The following is a 12,877-nucleotide window of genomic DNA, read 5'->3' on the forward strand; positions in this document are numbered from 1 at the left end:
GGAGTGAACGTTTCGAATAACCTCAAAGTGATGCTGAAAGTCATGTACTAAGAGTTGCGACGAACCTCAATATAATGCAACAGTAATGAAGTAAAAGTTGCTACGAACCTCAAAATATTGCGACAGTGATGTCGGAAGAATTGCTAATGACCTTAAAATGATGCTGACAGTAATGTAGTGATAGTTGCTAATCAACTCAGTGATGCTAACAGTAATGTAGTAAGAGTTTTGAACAACCTCAAAGTGATGCTTACAGTAATGTAGTAAGAGTTTCGAATAACCTCAAAGTGATGGTGAAAGTGATGTAGTAAGAGTTGCTACGAACCTTAAAATAATGCAACAATAATGTAGTAAGAGTTGCTACGAACCTCAAAATATTGCGGCAGTGATGTCAGAAGAATTGCTAATGATCTCAAAATCATGCGACAGTGATTTAGTAAGAATTGCTAATGAACTCAAAAAGATGCTAACAGTAATGGAGTGAACGTTTAGAATAACCTCAAATTGATGCTGACAGTCATGTTCTAACAGTTGCTACGAACCTAAAAATAATGCGACAGTAATGTAGTAAAAGTTGCTACGAATCTCAAAATATTGCGACAGTGATGTCGGAAGAATTGCTAATGAACTCCAGATGATGCTAACAGTAATGGAGTGAAACTTTCGAAAAACCTCAAAGTGATGCTGACAGTCATGTAGTAAGAGTTGCTACGAACCTCAAAATAATGCGACAGTAATGTAGTAAAAGTTGCTACGAACCTCAAAATATTGCGACAGTGATGTCGGAAGAATTGCTAATGAACTCAAGATGATGCTAAAAGTAATGGAGTGAAACTTTCGAAAAACCTCAAACTGATGCTGACAGTCATGTAGTAAGAGTTGCTAAGAACCTCAAAATAATGCGACAGTAATGTAGTAAAAGTTGCTACGAACCTCAAAATGTTGCGAATGTGATGTCGGAAGAATTGCTAATGAACTCAAGATTATGCTAACAGTAATGTAGTGATAGTTGCTAAGAAACTCAGTGATGCTTACAGTAATGTCGTAAGAGTTTCGAAAAACCTTAAAGTGATGCTGACAGTCATTTAGTAAGAGTTGCTAATGAACTCAATTTAATGCTAAAGTGATGTCGTGAGAATTGCTCATAAACTCAAAATGATGCTAACAGTAATGTAGTGATAGTTGCTAATAAACTCAAAGTGATGCTGACAGTAATGTAGTAAGATTTGCTACGAATCTTAAACTAATGCAAAGATAATGTAATAAGAGTTGATACGAACCTCAAAATAATGTGACAGTGATGTCAGAAGAAATGCGAATGACCTCCAAATGATGCGACAGTGATGTAGTAAGAATTGCTAATGAACTCAAAATGATGCTAACAGTAATGGAGTGAAACTTTCGAACAACCTCAAAGTGAAGCTTACAGTCATGTAGTAAGTGTTGCTACGAACCTCAAAATAATGCGACAGTAATGTAGTAAAAGTTGCTACGAACCTCAAAATATTGCGACATTGATGTCGGAAGAATTGCTAATGAACTCAAAATGATGCTAACAGTAATGTAATGATAGTTGCTAATCAACTCAGTGATGCTTACAGTAATGTAGTAAGAGTTTTGAACAAACTCAAAGTGATGCTTACAGTAATGTAGTAAGTGTTTCGAATAACCTCAAAGTGATGGTGAAAGTCATGTAGGAAGAGTTGCTATGAACCTCAAAATAATGCGACAGTAATGTCGTAAAAGTTGCTACGAACCTCAAAATATTGCGACAGTGATGTCGGAAGAATTGCTAATGAACTCAAGATGATGCTAACAGTAATGTAATGATAGTTGCTAAGAAACTCAGTGATGCTTTAAGTAATGTAGTAAGTGTTTCGAACAACCTCAAAGTGATGCTGACAGTCATGTAGTAAAAGTTGCTACGAACCTCAAAATAAAGCGACAGTGATGTCAGAAGAATTGCTAAAGATCTCAAAATGATGCGACAGTGATTTAGTAAGAATTGCTCATGAACTCAAAATGATGCTAACAGTAATGTAGTGATAGTTGCTAATGAACTCAGTGATGCTGACAGTGATGTAGTAAGTGTTTCGAACAACCTCAAAGTGATGCTGACAGTCATGTAGTAAGAGTTGCTACGAACCTTAAACTCATGAAAAATAATGTAGTAAGAGTTGCTACGAACCTCAAAATAATGTGACAGTGATGTCGGAAGAACTGCTAATGGTCTCAAAATGATGCGACAGTGATGGAGTAAGAATTGCTCATGAACTCAAAATGATGCTAACAGTAATGGAGTGAAACTTTCAAATAACCTCAAAGTGATGCTTACAGTCATGTAGTAAGTGTTGCTACGAACCTCAAAATAATGCGACAGTAATGTAGTAAAAGTTGCTACGAACATCAAAATATTGCGACAGTGATGTCGGAAGAATTGCTAATGAACTCAAAATGATGCTAACAGTAATGTAGTGATAGTTGCTAATCAACTCAGTGATGCTTAAAGTAATGTAGTAAGTTTTTCGAATAACCTCAAAGTGATGCTGACTGTCATGTAGTAAGAGTTGCTACGTACCTTAAAATAATGCAACAATAATGTAGTAAGAGTTGCTACAAACCTCAAAATAATGTGACAGTGATGTCAGAAGTATTGCTAATGATCTCAAAATGATGCGACAGTGATTTAGTAAAAATTGCTAATGAACCAGTCATGTAGTAGAGTTGCTACGAACCTAAATATAATGGGACAATAATGCAGTAAAAGTCGCTACGAACCTCAAAATATTGTGACAGTGATGTCAAAAGAATTGCTCATGAACTTAAAATGATGCTAACAGTAATGTAGTGATAGTTGCTAATCAACTCAGTGATGCTTACAGTATTGTTGTAAGTGTTTCGAATAACATCAAAGTGATGCTGACAGTCATGTAGTAAGAGTTCCTACGAACCTCAAAATAATGCGACAGTGATGTCAGAAGTATTGCTAAAGCTCTCAAAATGATTCGAAAGTGATTTAGTAAGAATTGCTCATGAACTCAAAATGATGCTAACAGTAATGGAGTGAACGTTTCGAACAACCTCAAAGTGATGCTGACAGTCATTTAGTAAGAGCTGCTAATGAACTCAATTCAATGCTACAGTGATGTCGTGAGAATTGCTCATAAACTCAAAATGATGCTAACAGTAATGTAGTGATAGTTGCTAATAAACTCAAAGTAATGCTGACAGTCATGTAGTAAGAGTTGCTACGAACCTTTAAATAAAGCAACAGTAATGTAGTTAGAGTTGCTACGAACCTCAAAATAATGTGACAGTGATGTCAGAAGAATTGCTAATGATCTCAAAATGATGCGACAGTGATTTAGTAAGAATTGCTAATGAACTCAAAATGATGCTAACAGTAATGGAGTGAACGTTTCGAATAACCTCAAAGTGATGCTGACAGTCATGTACTAAGAGTTGCTACGAACCTAAAAATAATGCGACAGTAATGTAGTAAAAGTTGCTACGAACCTTAAAATATTGCGACTGATGTCAGAAGAATTGCTAATGAACTCAAGATGATGCTAACAGTAATGGAGTGAAACTTTCGAATAACCTCAAAGTGATGCTGACAGTCATGTAGTAAGAGTTGCTACGAACCTCAAAATAATGCGACAGTAATGTCGTAAAAGTTGCTACGAACCTCAAAATATTGCGACAGTGATGTCGGAAGAATTGCTAATGATGTCAAAATGATGCGACAGTCATGTAGTAAGAATTGCTAATGAATTCAAAATGATGCTAACAGTAATGGAGTGAAAGTTTCGAATAACCTCAAAGTAATGCTGACGGTCATGTAGTAAGAGTTGCTAAGAACCTCAAAATAATACGACAGCGATGTAGAAAAAGTTTCTCCGAACCTCAAAATAATGCGACAGTGATGTCAGAAAAAATGCTAATGATCTCAAAATGATGCGACAGTGATGTAGTAAGAATTGCTAATGAACTCAAAATGATGCTAACAGTAATGGAGTGAAAGTTTCGAATAACCTCAAAATGATGCTGACGGTCATGTAGTAAGAGTTGCTACGAACCTCAAAATAATGCGACAGTGATGTCAGAAGAATTGCAAAAGATCTCAAAATGATGCGACAGTGATTTAGTAAGAATTGCTAATGAACTCAAAAAGATGCTAACAGTAATGGAGTGAACGTTTAGAATAACCTCAAATTGATGCTGACAGTCATGTTCTAACAGTTGCTACGAACCTAAAAATAATGCGACAGTAATGTAGTAAAAGTTGCTACGAATCTCAAAATATTGCGACAGTGATGTCGGAAGAATTGCTAATGATCTCAAAATGATGCGACAGTGATGTAGTAAGAATTGCTAATGAACTCAAAATGATGCTAACAGTAATGGAGTGAAACTTTCGAATAACCTCAAAGTGATACTTACAGTCATGTAGTAAATGTTGCTACGAACCTCAAAATAATGCGACAGTAATGTAGTAAAAGTTGATACGAACCTCAAAATATTGCGACAATGATGTCGGAAGAATTGCTAATGAACTCAAAATGATGCTAACAGTAATGTAGTGATAGTTGCTAATCAAGTCAGTGATGCTTACAGTAATGTTGTAAGTGTTGCTACGAACCTCAAAATAATGCGACACTAATGTAGTAAAAGTTGCTAAGAACCTCAAAATATTGCGACAGTGATGTTGGAAGAATTGCTAATGAACTCAAAATGATGCTAACAGTATTGTAGTGATAGTTGCTAATTAACTCAGTGATGCTTACAGTAATGTAGTAAGTGTTTCGAACAACCTCAAAGTGATGCTGACAGTCATGTAGTAAGAGTTGCAACGAACCTCAAAATAATGCGACAGTGATGTCGGAAGAACTGCTAATGATCTCAAAATGATGCAACAGTGATGTAGGAAGAATTGCTAATGAACTCAAAATGATGCTAACAGTATTGTAGTGATAGTTGCTAATTAACTCAGTGATGCTTACAGTAATGTAGTAAGTGTTTCGAACAACCTCAAAGTGATGCTGACAGTCATGTGGTAAGAGTTGCTAATGAACTCAATTTAATACTACTGTGATGTCGTAAGAATTGCTAATGAACTCAAAATGATGCTAACAGTAATGGAGTGAAAGTTTCGAATAACCTCAAAGTGATGCTGACGGTCATGTAGTAGGAGTTGCTCCGAACCTCAAAATAATGCGACAGTAATGTAGTAAAAGTTGATACGAACCTCAAAATATTGCGACAATGATGTCGGAAGAATTGCTAATGTTCTCAAAATGATTCTACAGTGATTTAGTAAGAATTGCTAATGATCTCAAAATGATGCTACAGTGATTTAGTAAGAATTGCTAATGATCTCAAAATGATGCTAACAGTAATGGAGTGAACGTTTCAAATAACCTCAAAGTGATGCTGACAGTCATGTCCTAAGAGTTGCGAAGAACCTCAAAATAATGCGACAGTGATGTGGGAAGAATTGCTAATGAACTCAAAATGATGCTAACAGTAATGGAGTGAAAGTTTCGAATAACCTCAAAGTGATGCTGATGGTCATGCAGTAAGAGTTGCTACGAACCTCAAAATAATGCGACAGTAATGTAGAAAAAGTTGCTACGAACCTCAAAATATTGCGACAGTGATGTCAGATGAATTGCTAAAGAGCTCAAAATGATGCGACATTGATTTAGTAAGAATTGCTAATAAACTCAAAATGATGCTAACAGTAATGGAGTGAACGTTTCGAACAACCTCAAAGTGATGCTGACAGTAATGTAGTAATAGTTGCTACGAACCTCAAAATAATGCGACAGTAATGTCGTAGAAGTTGCTACGAACCTCAAAAAAATGCGACAGTGATGTCAGAAGAATAGCTAATGATCTCAAAATCATGCAACAGTGATGTCGAAAGAATTGCCAATGAACTCAAGATGATGCTAACAGTAATGTAGTGATAGTTGCTAATAAACTCAGTGGTGCTTCCAGTAATGTAGTAAGAGTTTCGAACAACCTCAAAGTGATACTGACAGTCATGTAGTAAGAGTTGCTAATGAACTCAATTTAATGCTACTGTGATGTCGTAAGAATTGCTAATGAACTCAAAATGATGCTAACAGTAATGGAGTGAAAGTTTCGAATAACCTCAAAGTGATGCTGACGGTCATGTAGTAGGAGTTGCTACGAACCTCAAAATAATGCGACAGTAATGTAGTAAAAGTTGCTACGAACCTCAAAATATTGCAACAGTGATGTCGGAAGAATTGTTAATGTTCTCAAAATGATTCTACAGTGATTTAGTAAGAATTGCTAATGATCTCAAAATGATGCTACAGTGATTTAGTAAGAATTGCTAATGAACTCAAAATGATGCTAACATTAATGGAGTGAAAGTTTCGAATAACCTCAAAGTGATGCTGACAGACATGTAGTAAGAGTTGCTACGAACCTCAAAATATTGCGACAGTGATGTCGGAAGAATTGCTAATGATCGCAAAATGATGCGACAGTGATGTCGTAAGAATTGCTAATGAACACAAAATGATGCTAACAGTAATGGAGTGAACGTTTCAAATAACCTCAACCTCATGTAGTAAGAGTTTCTACGAACCTCAAAATAATGCAACAGTGATGTCGGAAGAATTGCTAATGATCTCAAAATGATGCGACAGTGATTTAGTAAGAATTGCTAATGAACTCAAAATGATGCTAACAGTAATGGAGTGAAAGTTTCGAATAACCTCAAAGTGATGCTGACAGTCATGTAGTAAGAGTTGCTACGAACCTCAAAAAAATGCGACAGTAATGTAGTAAAAGTTGCTACGAACCTCAAAATATTGCGACAGTGATGTCGGAAGAATTGCTAATGAACTCAAAATGATGCTAACAGTAATGTTGTAATAGTTGCTAATCAACTCAGTGATGCTTACAGTAATGTACTAAGTGTTTCGAACAACCTCAAAGAAATGCTGACAGTCATGCAGTAAGAGTTTCTATGAACCTCAAAATAATGCGACAGTGATGTCGGAAGAATTGCTAACGAAGTCAAGATGATGCGAACAGTAATGTAGTGAAAGTTGCTAAGAAACTCATTGATGCTTACAGTAATGTAGTGATAGTTGCTAATGAACTCAAAGTGATGCTGACAGTAACGTAGTAAGAGTTGCTTCGAACCTCAAAATAATGCGACAGTGATGTCAAAAGAATTGTTAATGATCTCAAACTGATGCGACAGTGATGTAGTAAGAATTGCTAATGAACTCAAAATGATGCCAACAGTAATGGAGTGAAAGTTTCGAATAACCTCAAAGTGATGCTGACAGTCATGTAGTAAGTGTTGCTACGAACCTCAAAATATTGCAAAAGTGATGTCGGAAGAATTGCTAATGAACTTAAAATGATGCTAACAGTAATGCAGTGATAGTTGCTAAGAAACTCAGTGATGCTTACAGTAATGTAGTAAGAGTTTCGAACAACCTCAAAGTCATGCTGACAGTCATTTAGTAAGAGTTGCTAATGAACTCAATTTAATGCTACAGTGATGTCGTGAGAATTGCTCAACAACGCAAAATGATGCGAACAGTAATGTAGTGATAGTTGCTAATAAACTCAAAGTGATGCTGAAAGTAATGTAGTAAGAGTTGCTACGAACCTTAAAATATTGCGACAGTGATGTCGGAAGAATTGCTAATAATCTCAAACTGATGCGACAGTGATGTAGTAAGAATTGCTAATGAACTCAAAATGATGCTAAAAGTAATGGAGTGAAACTTTGAATAACCTCAAAGTGATGCTGACAGTCATGTATTAAGAGTTGCTACGAACCTCAAAATAATGCGACAGTAATGTAGTAAAAGTTGCTATTAACCTCAAAATATTGCGACAGTGATGTCGGAAGAATTCCTAATGAACTCAAAATGATGCTAACAGTAATGTAGTGATAGTTGCTAATCAACTCAGTGATGCTTACAGTAATGTAGTAAGTGTTTCGAATAACCTCAAAGTGATGCTGACAGTCATGTACTAAGAGCTGCTTCGAACATCAAAATAATGCGACAGTGATGTCAGAAGAATTGCTAATGAACTTAAAATGATGCTAACAGTAATGTAGTGATGGTTGCTAATCAACTCAGTGATGCTTGCAGTAATGTAGTAAGTGTTTCTAATAACCTCAAAGTGATGCTGACAGTCATGTAGCAAGAGTTGCTACGAACCTCAAAATAATGCGACAGTGATATCGGAAGAATTGCTAATGATCTCAAAATGATGCGACAGTGATGTAGTAAGAATCGCTAATGAACTCAAAATGAGGCTAAATGTAATGGAGTGAAACTTTCGAATAACCTCAAAGTGATGCTGAAAGTCATGTCGTAAGTGTTGCTACAAACCTCAAAATAATGCGACAATCATGTATTTAAGTTGCTACGAACCTCAAAATATTGCGACATTGATGTTGGAAGAATTGCTAATGAACTCAAGATGATGCTAACAGTAATGTAGCGATAGTTGCTAAGAAACTCAGTGATGCTTAAAGTAATGTAGTAAGAGTTTCGAATAACCTCAAAGTGATGCTGACAGTCATGTAGCAAGAGTTGCTACGAACCTCAAAATAATGCGAAAGTGATGTCGGAAGAATTGCTCATGATCTCAAAATGATGCGACAGTGATGTACTAAGAATCGCTAATGAACTCAAAATGATGCTAACAGTAATGTAGTGATAGTTGCTAAAAAACTCAAAGTGATGCTGACAGTAATGTAGTAAGAGTTGCTACGAACCTCAAAATAATGCGACAGTAATGTCGTAAAAGTTGCTACAAACCTAAAAATATTGCGACAGTGATGTCAGAAGAATTGCTAATGATCTCAAAATGATGCGACAGTGATTTAGTAAGAATTGCTAATGATCTCAAAATGATGCTAACTTTAATGGAGTGAAAGTTTCGAATAACCTCAAAGTGATGCTGACAGTCATGTGGTTTGAGTTGCGAGTAAATAAAAAATGATGCTGACAGTGATGTCGTAGGAATTGCTAATGAACTTAAAATGATGTGACAGTGATTTAGTAAGAATTGCTAATGAACTCAAAAGGGTGCTAACAGTAATGGAGTGAAAGTTTCGAATAACCTCAAAGTGATGCTGACAGTCATGTGGTTTGAGTTGCGAGTAAATACAATATGATGCTGACAGTGATGTCGTAAGAATTGCTATTGAACTCAAAACGATGCTAACAGTAATGTAGTGATAGTTGCTTATCAACTCAGTGATGCTTACAGTCATGCAGTAAGAGTTTCGAATAACCTCAAAGTGATGCTGACAGTCATGTAGTAAGAGTTGCTATGAATCTCAAAATAATGCGACAGTGATGTCAGAAGAATTGCAAAAGATCTCAAAATGATGCAACAGTGATTTAGTAAGAATTGCTAATGAACTCAAAATGATGCTAACAGTAATGGAGTGAACATTTCGAACAACCTCAAAGTGATGCTGACAGTCATGTAGTAAGAGTTGCTACGAACCTAAAAAATAATGCGACAGTGATTTAGTAAGAATTGCTAATGATCTCAAAATGATGCTACAGTGATTTCGTAAGAATTGCTAATGAACTCAAAATGATGCTAACAGTAATGTAGTGATAGTTGCTAATCAACTCAGTGATGCTTACAGTAATGTACTAAGTGTTTCGAACAACCTCAAAGTGATGCTGACAGTCATGCAGTAAGAGTTGCTACGAACCTCAAAAAAATGCGACAGTGATGTCAGAAGAATTGCTAAAGATCTCAAAATGATGCGACAGTGATTTCGTAAGAATTGCTAATGATCTCAAAATTATGCTACAGTGATTTAGTAAGAATTGCTAATGAACTCAAAATGATGCTAAAATTAATGGAGTGAAAGTTTCGAATAACCTCAAAGTGATACTGACAGTCATGTAGTAAGAGTTAATACGAACCTCAAAATATTGCGACAGTGATGTCGGAAGAATTGCTAATGATCTCAAAATGATGCTACAGTGATTTAGTAAGAATTGCTAATGAACTCAAAATGATGCTAACAGTAATGTAGTGATAGTTGCTAATCAACTCAGTGATGCTTACAGTAATGTCCTAAGTGTTTCGAACAACCTCAAAGAGATGCTGACAGTCATGCAGTAAGAGTTGCTAAGAACCTCAAAATAATGCGACAGTGATGTCAGAAGAATTGCAAAAGATCTCAAAATGATGCGACAGTGATTTAGTAAGAATTGCTAATGAACTCAAAATGATGCTAACATTAATGGAGTGAACGTTTCGAATAACCTCAAAGTGATGCTGACAGTCATGTAGTAAGAGTTTCTACGAACCTCAAAATAATGCGACAGTGATGTCGGAAGAATTGCTAATGATCTCAAAATGATGCGACAGTGATGTAGTAAGAATTGCTAATGAACTCAAAATGATGCTAACAGTAATGGAGTGAAAGTTTCGAATAACCTAAAAGTGATGCTGACAGTCATGTAGTAAGTGTTGCAACGAACCTCAAAATAATGCGACAGTAATGTAGTAAAACTTGCTACGAACCTCAAAATAATGTTACAGTGATGTCGTAAGAATTGCTCATGATCTCAAAATGATACGACAGTGATGTAGTAAGAATTGCTAATGAACTCAAAATGATGCTAACAGTAATGGAGTGAACGTTTCGAACAACCTCAAACTGATGCTGACATTAATGTAGTAAGAGTTGCTACGAACCTCAAAATAATGCGACAGTGATGTCAGAAGAATTGCTAATGATCTCAAAATGATGCGACAGTGATTTAGTAAGAATTGCTAATGAACTAAAATGATGCTAACAGTAATGGAGTGAAAGTTTCGAACAACCTCAAAGTGATGCTGACAGTCATTTAGAAAGAGTTGCTACGAACCTTTAAATAATGCAAAAGTCATGTAGTAAGAGTTGCTACGAACCTAAAAAATAATGCGACAGTGATGTCAGAAGAGTTGCTAATGATCTCAAAATGATTCTACAGTGATTTAGTAAGAATTGCTAATGATCTCAAAATGATGCTACAGTGATTTAGAAAGAATTGCTAATGAACTCAAAATGATGCTAACATTAATGGAGTGAACGTTTCACATAACCTCAAAGTGATGCTGACAGTCATGTAGTAAGAGTTGCAACGAACCTCAAAATAATGCGACAGTAATGTAGTAAACGTTGCTACGAACCTCAAAATATTGCGACAGTGATGTCGGAGGAATTTTTAATGAACTCAAGATGATGCTAACAGTAATGTAGTGATAGTTGCTAATCAACTCAGTGATGCTTACAGTAATGTAGTAAGTGTTTCGAACAACCTCAAAGTGATGCTGACAGTCATGTAGTAAGAGTTGCTATGAACCTCAAAATAATGCTACAGTGATGTAGTAAGAGTTGCTAGGAACCTCAAAATAATGCGACAGTGATGTCAGAAGAATTGCTAATGATCTCAAAATGATGCGACAGTGATTTAGTAAGAATTGCTAATGAACTCAAAATTATGCTAACATTCATGGAGTGAAAGTTTCGAATAACATCAAAGTGATGCTGACAGTCATGTAGTAAGAGTTAATACGAACCTCAAAATATTGCGACAGTGATGTCGGAAGAATTGCTAATGAACTCAAAATGATGCGACAGTGATGTAGTAAGAATTGCTCATGAACTCATAAGGGTGCTAACAGTAATGGAGTGAAAGTTTCGAATAACCTCAAAGTGATGCTGACAGTCATGTGGTTTGAGTTGCGAGTAAATAAAAAATGATGCTGAAAGTGATGTCGTAAGAATTGCTATTGAACTCAAAACGATGCTAACAGTAATGTAGTGATAGTTGCTAATCAACTCAGTGATGCTTACAGTAATGTAGTAAGAGTTTCGAACAACCTCAAAGTGATGCTGACAGTCACGTAGTAAGAGTTGCTACGAACCTCAAAAATAATGCGACAGTGATGTCAGAAGAATTGCTAATGATCTCAAAATGATGCTGCAGTGATTTAGTAAGAATTTCTTATGATCTCAAAATGATGCTACAGTGATTTATTAAGAATTGCTAATGAACTCAAAATGATGCGAACATTAATGGAGTGAAAGTTTAGAATAACCTCAAAGTGATGCTGACAGACATGTAGTAAGAGTTAATACGAACCTCAAAATATTGCGACAGTGATGTCGGAAGAATTGCTAATGATCTCAAAATGATGCGACAGTGATGTAGTAAGATTTGCTAATGAACTCAAAAGGGTGCTAACAGTAATGGAGTGAAAGTTTCGAACAACCTCAAAGAAATGCTGACAGTCATTTAGTAAGAGTTGCTACGAACCTTTAAATAATGCAACAGTCATGTAGTAAGAGTTGCTACGAACCTAAAAAATAATGCGACAGTGATGTCAGAAGAGTTGCTAATGATCTCAAAATGATGCTAAGGTGATTTAGGAAGAATTGCTAATGATCTCAAAACGATGCTACAGTGATTTAGTAAGAATTGCAAATGAACTCAAAATGATGCTAACATTAATGGAGTGAAAGTTTCGAATAACCTCAAAGTGATGCTGACAGACATGTAGTTAGAGTTAATACGAACCTCAAAATATTGCGACAGTGATGTCGGAAGAATTGCTAATGATCTCAAAATGATGCGACAGTGATGTCGTAAGAATTGCTAATGAACTCAAAATGATGCTAACAGTAATGGAGTGAACGTTTCAAATAACCTCAAAGTGATATTGACAGTCATGTAGTAAGAGTTTCTACGAACCTTAAAATAATGCAACAGTGATGTCGGAAGAATTGCTAATGATCTCAAAATGATGCGACAGTTATATAGTAAGAATTGCTAATGAACTC

The sequence above is a fragment of the Aulostomus chinensis genome, chromosome 1 (assembly GCF_037954235.1).
Source record: "Aulostomus chinensis isolate RoL2024-O1b breed Wild chromosome 1, RoL_Achi_v1.0, whole genome shotgun sequence".
NCBI classification, from domain to species: Eukaryota; Metazoa; Chordata; class Actinopteri; order Syngnathiformes; family Aulostomidae; genus Aulostomus; species Aulostomus chinensis.